Raw genomic sequence first — 9498 nt, 5'->3', positions numbered from 1 at the left:
AATATTCAACCTTACTTTGTTTATATCGATATGAAATTTTGAAATAAAATTTTTTATAATATAAACACTATCCATGATTAAAATGAGTTTGTTTTTTCCATACTAAAATTATATGCCTTGAAAAACCCAACTCTTGGTTTTAGTCGTTTATACTAAATATTCAACCTTACTTTGTTATATCGATATGAAATTTTGAAATAAAATTTTTTATAATATAAACACTATCCATGATTAAAATGAGTTTGTTTTTTCCATACTAAAATTATATGCCTTGAAAAACCCGTAATCTGAATAATATGCGAATAGATAAAATAACCACAAACATTGAAATTCCAATATCATATATAATATATATGTCTGCAACATTCTATATTATGTTTAAGTTGTGTACAAGATATTGATAAGCAAACTGAAATGAATGTTTGACCAGAGAATTGTTTGTTGTTTCGTACGTAAATCCTTCCAGAGAAAGAAAAGAAAAACAAAACATGAAAAGCCATTTTTAATTGAACCCTGATTATGACCAAGACATAAGTGTGTTCTTTCTAGATGATTTCCGGTAATCCTATTGACAATATCAAAATTGTTGAGACATGTTTCAGAGTTGATTGACCACCATACAATTTCAAATGGATAAAAAACCGGCCGCCATGCATGCATGTGATTCTGATGCTGAAATATTGGAAAATTCCTACACATTTATGCTTCAAATCAAATTCATATTATAATAACTATATTTTTATGTGAATATTTGATTAACCAAAACTGGCATGCAGACTCGATTATGTAATATGACTAAGTTACTCCTAGACACCACACGATAAAAAAAATATAGCACAAAAAGAATCATTAATAATAAATAATTATATAATCAGGGAATATTTAAAATCTATTTAATACAATTACTAGTAATAAAGTAAGATGAGGGTGGCTTCAACTTGGTGAAGAAGAAAAGTAACAGTAAAGAATTATGAGCCAATCAGAAATTCTACATGTTTGAAGTCAAGACATTGGTCTACATTTAGACTTTAAACAAATGCTTTTCTATATTTCCATTTAATCAATTAATCCTTTTAAATTTGATTAATTGAATTGGCTCCTTTCTTAAATTTAGAAATTTTTTTTCAAATTTGTCGATAATTGAATAGATCGATAGACTTTAAATATATTATGTGATAACTTTCTTTTTAGATGTCAAATAGGGTTACTGGTAAACTCAAAGCATGTTAGCATATTATATAATTAAATTAAGATCATATGATTATAAGGATGTTCATTTAATAATAAAAAATGTATTTCACGTTGTTAAAATATTTCATGTGTGACTTATTTAATGATCTTAGCAATTAAAGAGAATATTTTTTTAAGTTTGAGATAAAGCAATTGTATTTGTAATATATATGTATATCAATAATTAAGAAAAATATTAATATATATTATCTTATAATCAATTTATATATTAAAATATTTTCGTATGGAACTGTGATGAAAACTTTGGAATGTGAATTTTTTATGCTTTGACAATAATATAAGTTTACACTAGGGTTGCTTGAACCGGTGGTTGTTGGTGGCAGAAAATATATTTTAAATTCTATTCTGAAATGCACTCCACAATGACTTTACGATAAATTAATCTATAGTTTAATAAAATAAAATAGAAAAAGAAACCATTTACCTATTAAAAATAATTATTTTATCGACAGGATTTAACATTTTTAATAAAATTAGAATAAGTTGAAGTTTGAACTAATCATAAATAGCAGCTCAGGAAATTGAAGAGTTAAATAAGATCTTCTTGTCTCTTCCGTATGGCATTGTTCGAGAGAGTGGTATATATTTTATATTAATATATTTGCTCCAAATTCGACTTGCACACAATGTATATAAGTATAATTTTATTATACAATATTTTTTTTTAATTTTCTTAATATAATACAAAGGGTTAATTTCAGTCGTTATTTTATTCATTCAACAATTCTAAAATTATATAAAATAAAAAATTTACACTATATATATACATATATCATCGGTGATTAAATTCCAAAATTATTTGGAGATTTCCTTAGTTTTTATGCAGTCTAAGTAATTATTTTTGCCACAAACAAGTTTAAGATGTAAATTCATTTTAAATTATATAATACTACATGTTATTCCTAGGGTAAACTATCCTTTAGTGTATTATCACTTTAAAAAGGAATTCTATAATTAAATAACCCAAAATTTAGGGTGTTATCAATTTACTAATATTTATACTTCTTTAAATAATTTTTTTATTATTTAGAACATGGACAAATCTAAATCACTAGAACAGTTGACCAATATTGTCAACACTATATATATTTTAAAATTTTAGTATTTTATTATTTTCGTTCAATTACATGTTTCAAGGAAGAGGATTCATGCAAAATATACTTGCAAATTAATTTAAATATTAATATGCTCAGTCATACTTACAAATTAATTTAAATATTAATATGCTTAGTCATGCTTACAAATTAATTACATGTTTACAGAAATTGTGAAAATGTTTTGATTTGAATTAGGGTAAGTTTTTGTGATAGTATAATTTTTAATGCTTATACTTTTTAAATTTAATTTTATCTTGACTCAAATAATAATTATAAAGTTTCTCAAATCAAATTTTGAACATAAATCATAGACTTAATTAATATTGTTTAATACTATCCTTATATTTATAGATCATAATTAAATTTTAAATTTTAAAAATATAAAAAAATACAATTTAAATATAAAACCAAGTCAATAATTTATGCTTAGCAGGGGGTAATGACAGAAATTTAACTTTGAATTATTTTTAAAAATACATTTAGGTATATGATTATAAAAAACATGTACCTTAATTTCACATAAATTGCATTTATTTTTCTAAATCACAAGTTTTGTATTAGCTTTTTTAAATCAAATTAAGATATTTAATTTTTAAAAAGTTTAAAATAAAACTCTCGAACGTTGTGAATGAAAACTTAAGTTGAGAGAATAATTTTTGCAAGGCTTAATTATAAAAAAATGTATAAATTATACATTTTTTATGTTTAGGTGTCTAATTTTTTTGGTTAAAGTAGGGCCTAACATTTTTAACGTTATTATTTTAAGTGTTTGGTTCATCACAACCTTTAAAAATACATTGTTAACCACTCAAAATGTGAGACTTAATGCAATTATAAATTTTAAACATTTCATTTAAAAAAATTAAAATTATTATTATTTTCAAAAAAAATCTAAAATTTCACTAAAATATAAAAAAAATCCTAAGATCTTTAATCCTAAAGCATTAATTTTGTCGCCGACTCATGTCGACCGCCTATCCACTCGTCGTCGACTGATCATCCCCCTTATCGTAGTCTCAATCCTCAAAATCCCAAAGCCTAAACTCCTAAATTTTAATGGGAGTGCATGGTGGTCAACAGACGAGTGGGTGATAGCCTACAAAATTGATTTTGGGTTAGGGATTTTAGGGATATTTTGGACTTTAATGAATTTTTAAGTATTTTATAAAAAAAATAGAAGTTTTTGAGGTTTTTTTAAAAAAATATTAATTTTATTTTTTAAAATAAGGTAAATTAAAAATTAAATCATGTGCCAAATATTAATTGATTGATTGATTTAATAGAATTTTTACGATCGTGATGGATCATACACTTAAAATGATGCGAACACCGCTTGGCGAAGAGCACCCAACCCAAGAGAAGGTTGGATCTGCGAAGTCAGACACGTTGAGAGAAGGGAACAAATGTGCAGACTGCTTGACGAACAAAGCTTTCGACCAAGAAGAAGAACTCATTATTTTGGCCGATCCCCCAGACTTTCTGTTGCCTTTTTTATCAGCTGATGCCGGGGGAAAGGAGTGCTAAGGCTGTGGTTATGTAAATATAGTCTTATGTACAAAAAAAATACACTTAAAATGATAACGTCGAAAATATTAGACAAATACTACACAAAAAATAGACGGTAAAACGGAAGAAAATATAATTTAAATATTTTTTTTATAATTAAACCTTTTTACAATGAATTTATATAACATCTTATTCAGATTAATACAAAAATAGAAACTCCTAAATCACTGCAGAAAATTAATAAAAGAACATAAGCAGAGTATCCAAGGGATTGAAAGAGTAAATTTAATAATTGAGAAGAAAAAAACCATATTTTAGTACATATGATTAGCGATGGCAACTCAACTCGAACCGGATGGGTTCCGACCTGACCCGATCGGGTCGGATTTTTTTAAAAAATTTTAGGTTTGGGTCGGGTTTAGGGTGGAAAAAATCCGACCTGACCCGGAAAATATATATAATTTTACCCTATATATTTAGAGATAATTACAATAATACCCTTCTATATATAATTTTTTTCAATTAAGTTACTATTTTTATTGAATAAAAATATCTTTTTTTTATTACTTCGGGTCGGATCGAGTGAAACCTTAATTTCGTCGGGTTGGGTCACAAGTAGAGGACCCTTTCTTCTCAATTTGAGTGACCCAAAAATCCGACCTGACCTAACCCATTACCATCCCTACATATTATCATAACGACGACGAAAGATGAGAACAAAGTAAATAATATAATAATATATTACAGCAGTAGGTTAGGTGGGGTGAGGAAATAATACTTTTATTTATTTATGCTCAGATAAGATAAAATTATTTTAGAATTTTGTTTTATATATGTTTCACAAAATAAAATGTTGGTTCTTGATTTAGTCCTATTTTCTTAACACTCATATAGAACATATACACAATTTAAGCTTATAATAGTTATTTATATTCACTTAATTAAAATAATATTCTTTAATATTTAAATTTATAATAAATATTGTTACCAAGTGAAGATGTTACTATTGACTAGCACAAAAAATAACGAATAAATCATTAGATTAATAATTTTGAAACTGAACATTACATGCAGGTTAACACAGTTTTCTAGATTTGTATATTTAAAATAATGAAGTAGAGTTGTTGATGATATTGTTCTGTTCTCGATATGAAAGAATACGTGACTAAAATAAAAAAAAAACCAATGTGAATGACTAAATGAAAACAAAATCTAATGTTAGCGACAAAAATGCAAACGATGTCTAACGGTGGTGACCATTTTAAACCCTTTTATTTCAATTATCAAAATGAAAAAAGTTTTAAAATGTATGACTAACCGTGTGGTTTAACCTTACTAATTTGGGCAAACTACAAGTTTAGTCCTAAGATATTACTTTTATTTTATTTTGGTACCTAAACTTTAGTATTCTACATTAAAAACATAACCGTGACGTTGATGTGTCACCATAGGGTAAAAACAATATCACGTCAATAGTTTTTTTTTATCTTTTTTAAGATGGGGTAACAAATTGAAACCTAAACTAAATGTTAAGTGTAATTTTGAAAGAAAATAAAGTTTATGTACCAAAACGGAATAAAATTAATAGTTTAGCTACTAAATACAGTTTAACCTTAATATTATTTGGCTATATTTGGAAGACCAGTTCTAGTAGGGGGAGCTCTTTATGGGTTTTTTTTAATAGAAGGCGGCTGTTTCTCAAATTTTCCAGAACCTAACAATATTTCTGTTTTATTTTTTTTCCTTTCGGCGTCCGTCTTTCGTCTTCATCCTCCTCCGCCTCCTTCACCCTTATATAAGAATTCACAAAATAGGGTAAAAATTAAAAAAAAGAAAAGAAAAGAAGAAATTTCCTTGATTTTCATCTTGAAGAACTCTCCTAAGAAAGTTATGGTCTTGTTCAGATTAAAAACCAGAGAGTTGGTTCATTTGACTCCATGGAAACTGATTCAAGCAAACGCGTGAGAACCTCGTCCACCGATTCTTCCTCTCTGGTTTCTATTGTTGGGGTTGGGAATTCTTGACCGCTCTCTTCTCTTCAGTTATTCTCTCTAAATTCAAACGCACCGCCCTCATCATCTTTAAACCAGCCTTTTGTTCTTCTTTTTTTATATATAGTTTTCGTTAGATTTTCTTTTTTTTTTTTTTACGTGTTCTGGGGGAAGGGTTTGGTTGATCGGAGGGGAACAAGAAAATGGCACAAAGGTCAGTTCCGGCGCCGTTCTTGAGGAAGACTTACCAGCTGGTGGATGATCCGATCACCGACGAAGTGATTTCATGGAACGAAAACGGCACATCTTTTGTCGTGTGGAAGACTGCTGATTTTGCAAAGGATTTGCTTCCCACCTACTTCAAGCACAACAACTTTTCCAGCTTCATCCGTCAGCTCAACACTTACGTAAGTGATCATTGATTTACTGACTTAATTGTTTTAAGATTTACTTTTAATGATATATGTTAATTCATAATTAGAAAATTTGTGAAAAACTATTTTTTTTCTATTTTAGATGTAAATATGGATTACAGGATTAGTTGCATTAAGTGTAAAAAGAAGCACGTATGTTTATAGATATTTTTAATTTCCCATTTATATATGTTCATAATAAAATGTTAATACTTACTACTTTTTTTGTCGAAATGATGAAACTTTTATTGTGTAGTTTTAGAATTATCAATATTTTTTAATAAAAAGGGATCAATAAGTGAATAATAGAACTCAAAGGTTTGGATTATGATAATTGATGGGGGATTGGTGAGGTAATTAAATAGATTAATTAACCCATCAACTACTCAATTTTCAAGAGCTTTCTTATCTTTAAACAAAGTTTTACCAATAGTTTTTCTACCATTTTAACTAAGTTTAGGTGAGGGATATGACCGTTTTCGAGTCATTTCGCCGAAGATTAAAATGAAGCTTCTGTAATTTACAGTTACTTGGCAGTAATTTTTAATTAAACGTTCACCGTTTTCTTATAGGGATTTCGAAAAGTTGTTCCGGACAAATGGGAATTCGCGAACGAGAAACTTTAAGCGAGGGCAAAAGGAGCTATGTCCAAATTCGTCGTCGGAAGACTGTGACATCGTCGCCGGCTAATGCTCCGGCGAACGGGAAATCATCCGGTGCTTGTACTCCCTCCTACTAATTCTGGAGAGGACCTAGGATCGACCTCCACTTCGTCACCGGACTCGAAGAATCCGGGATCGGGATGACGCCGGAGGAAATGAATCAGTTCTCCGATTATCCGACGAGAACGAGAAAACTGAAAAAAGATAACGAGATGTTAAGCAATGAGTTGGCCCAGGCGAGAAGCAATGCGACCAGCTGGTCTCGTTTTAACTCAATGCGTGAAGGTGGAGCCCGATCAGATCAACCGTATCATGCGGCAAGTAAGGCGCGGATCCAACATAGACGGCGACGATCCTGGCCGTAGCTACTGTGGCGATGACCTTGACGATCAGGGTATGATGATGATGACGATGAAAAAGCTAGTGAAGAAGGCAACGGAAGTTTGAAACTTTTTGGGGTTTGGTTGAGAAGCGCGGGAAAAAGAGGGCCCGGGAGGAGAAAATCGTGTACGGTGGACCGCATGCTAAAGAAATGAAGACTGTAGAATTTGGCCACGTGCCTTTGATGAGGGAGAGTGGCAAGGTTAGGAATTGATCAATCAAGTTGGACACCTAAGCAGGAAGCCTTCATGATTTTATTTTGTAAAAAAATTAGTAAGCATTTCATTTTTATACAACATATGGATTTTTATTTTCATTTGCATAATAAATTAGGTGGGTCAATTTAGTCAGCAATTGTGGGAGGCAAAGATCAAAGGCATCTTTGCCTTCTTTTCTCCCATCTGGAATTGGAAACCTACCCTTTTGTAAAATGGTTCCTTTGAGTATTAAACTGTAGTTTTTTGGTTTATAATTGTTGGTTTTAGTTTTAGGGTTCATCTTTTTAATTTTATTGAGTTGAGGTTATGAATTAATAAAAAAAAATATTTCATGTATATTAAAATAAAAAATATATTTGAAATTGAACGTGAGGCCTATTATTATTTAAGATTAAAATAATAGCATGAAACAATTGATCTTAATGATTAAAGGATTTATTACAATTTCTTAAGATTTTAAGTTCGAACACTACATATATAAAAATATAAATGATCATTGAACATATATTACTTTGAACATCTTTCTTATTATCCATGTAAACCCCTTAGACCGATGCGGGTGGCCCGATTCGATCAGGGGTGTCACATTAGGGCCACCAGAGCGACTCACCGTAGAAAAATCTCAGAAAATTAATTTTTTTTTATTAAAACATGTAAAAATAAAATCATTTATAAATACATAAGTAAAATTTACAGTATTCAGAAGTAAAACAAGTTTCAGACTCATATGTAAAACAAATTACAACCTACATGCCTCTTAATCATCTGCACCGTACTCCGCAAACAACGCTGGTGGAACTCATCTACTGAAGTCGATAGTCACACATGTACGATTCTTTTAACCTGAAATGATGAGTAATAGAGTGAGCTTTGGGAAGCTCAGTAATACAATACTACCAGTTGATGCTACAGAACAAGCATATAAATGGAAAGCCATAAAATTTCCTTATTTAAAACAGGAATATACAAGTTTTCGGGATAAGCTAGGGTTCCACTGGTAGTTCATCGAGTAGAATGCATGAAGATCTCAGTTCATAGGAAACATTTATAATATCAAATTTTCAGGAGATTGAACAGTAAGGTTTACATCATATTTTCAAAACTATAGTAGAACCCTCTAACCGAACACCGATATGCAGTTCCCCAAACTGCATCTATAAAGGCTTACCCTAAGCACACAGCAAAGGGAGCCAACCTAAGGGAATCTGGGGCCAGTGAGCCTACCCAAGGTTCACTTAGGTCCAAAGGTTTTACCAACTGGATCAGGGTTGTACCTCCATACTCCAGAATCATACCCATATAAAAATCCAGTAGAAATCAGTTTTAGCCGTAAATCATAATATCTGGATTGTGATCCAGTCATATGTCAAACCGTGATAATGAAATAAACAGTATAATTGATCTCTACCTATACACCATAAGTAGTTCTATGATTAACCCAAGGGAGTACCTTGGGGCCTGAGAGCCTACCCAAGGATCACCTTAGGTCGTAAAGATTTACCAGCTTGATCGAGTTATACTTCATACTCCAGTCTACCCAGATAATATCCCAATAAAACAGTTCGAGTAAAACCCGTAAAACCAAGAAACCATAGTTCATAAACCAGTAAATTCCATGATTCTATAAATCAGGAACAATTCATATATTTAATGAAACATGTAACCAGAGAACAATACCATGTAGTCATAGTTCATAAGCCAGAACATTTACGTGTCGCATAAAGAACACACTAGAGGATCCAAATATCTTGAGAGCTACTTGGAGATCAGAAAGGTATTCGTAATCTTCTCTATCAGAGTACTTAATGTTTCAGTATGACATAAGTGATTCAATTACTCAACAATCAGAGGTATTCAGGATTATGAATAGAATTATCAGGATTTTAAGTCCAATTGAATCAACTGGGGTAGTCAGGATCATTTGCATCTGAGTACTTGTGTGATCATATATCGGAGTGATTTAAGTTGATAGGGTAGAA

General features: G+C 30.3%; 1 pseudogene; it reads left to right on the top strand.

Annotated features, from left to right (window-relative positions):
* The first annotated feature begins 5662 nt into the window (after window positions 1-5662).
* Window positions 5663-7615, top strand: LOC120159680 (annotated as a pseudogene).
* Window positions 7616-9498: the final 1883 nt, after the last annotated feature.

This window comes from Hibiscus syriacus, unplaced genomic scaffold (genome assembly GCF_006381635.1).
Source record: "Hibiscus syriacus cultivar Baekdansim isolate YM2019G1 unplaced genomic scaffold, ASM638163v2 tig00111372_pilon, whole genome shotgun sequence".
NCBI classification, from domain to species: domain Eukaryota; kingdom Viridiplantae; phylum Streptophyta; class Magnoliopsida; order Malvales; family Malvaceae; genus Hibiscus; species Hibiscus syriacus.
The sequence above is the reverse complement of the archived record's forward strand: the minus strand, read 5'-3'. Positions and strand labels throughout refer to the sequence as shown.